Below are 787 nucleotides of genomic sequence, written 5' to 3' on the forward strand. Positions count from 1 at the left end.
AATCCGCCTGCCTCTGCCTCCCAAGTGCTGGGATTAAAGGCGTGCGCCACCACCGCCCGGCTAAAACACGTAATTTTGATGTATTGAATTCTGGATGCTGATTATGTCACAGATGCACCAGGAAAATATTCAGATAGTTTTCTACTTTTATTTGCTTTTCAGGACTAACATTGGGGAAAAAAAAACCTAGAAGTTTCCAAACACTTCCTACAGTGCTTGCCATGTAATGGGTATTTGTTAGATATTTATAGATATGAAGAAGCAGATTGAGTATTTTGAGTTAGCACTACCCCAGTCCTAAGGTTTTAGGAGAAGATCCGACTTGCAGAATTTGAAGCTAACACAATATTGAAGGTGGTGTCATTTTAACAAAGAAATTAAGCTACACCCATAAAGTCTCACCAACATGACTGCTAAACATGAACTGAAAAAAGACAATGGATGTGCTAATGTGGGTGGGAGAGAGGTGGGAGCATAGTAGGCTTACACAAAGATCTACACGGTAGGCCTTAGCCCTACACAAAGATCTACAGGCAACTAGAGAATATTGAGAGCGAGAGAAATAGTCTTCCCCAGGAAAGAGCATACCAACTGGTTATAATTCCAGATAGTCATCCCTGAAAAATACATACAAGTAACATTACACAGACTGAGCGGGTTTTGTATTTAGGAATATGTGTGCATAGCCATATGTGTATGTAACAACAATTAATGAAAAAGGAGGTCATGAATTTGAGATAAAGAATGGTTTTAAGAGAGGAAAGGGAAGAGAACAATTATGTATTTA

Source organism: Mastomys coucha, unplaced genomic scaffold (genome assembly GCF_008632895.1).
Source record: "Mastomys coucha isolate ucsf_1 unplaced genomic scaffold, UCSF_Mcou_1 pScaffold22, whole genome shotgun sequence".
NCBI classification, from domain to species: Eukaryota; Metazoa; Chordata; class Mammalia; order Rodentia; family Muridae; genus Mastomys; species Mastomys coucha.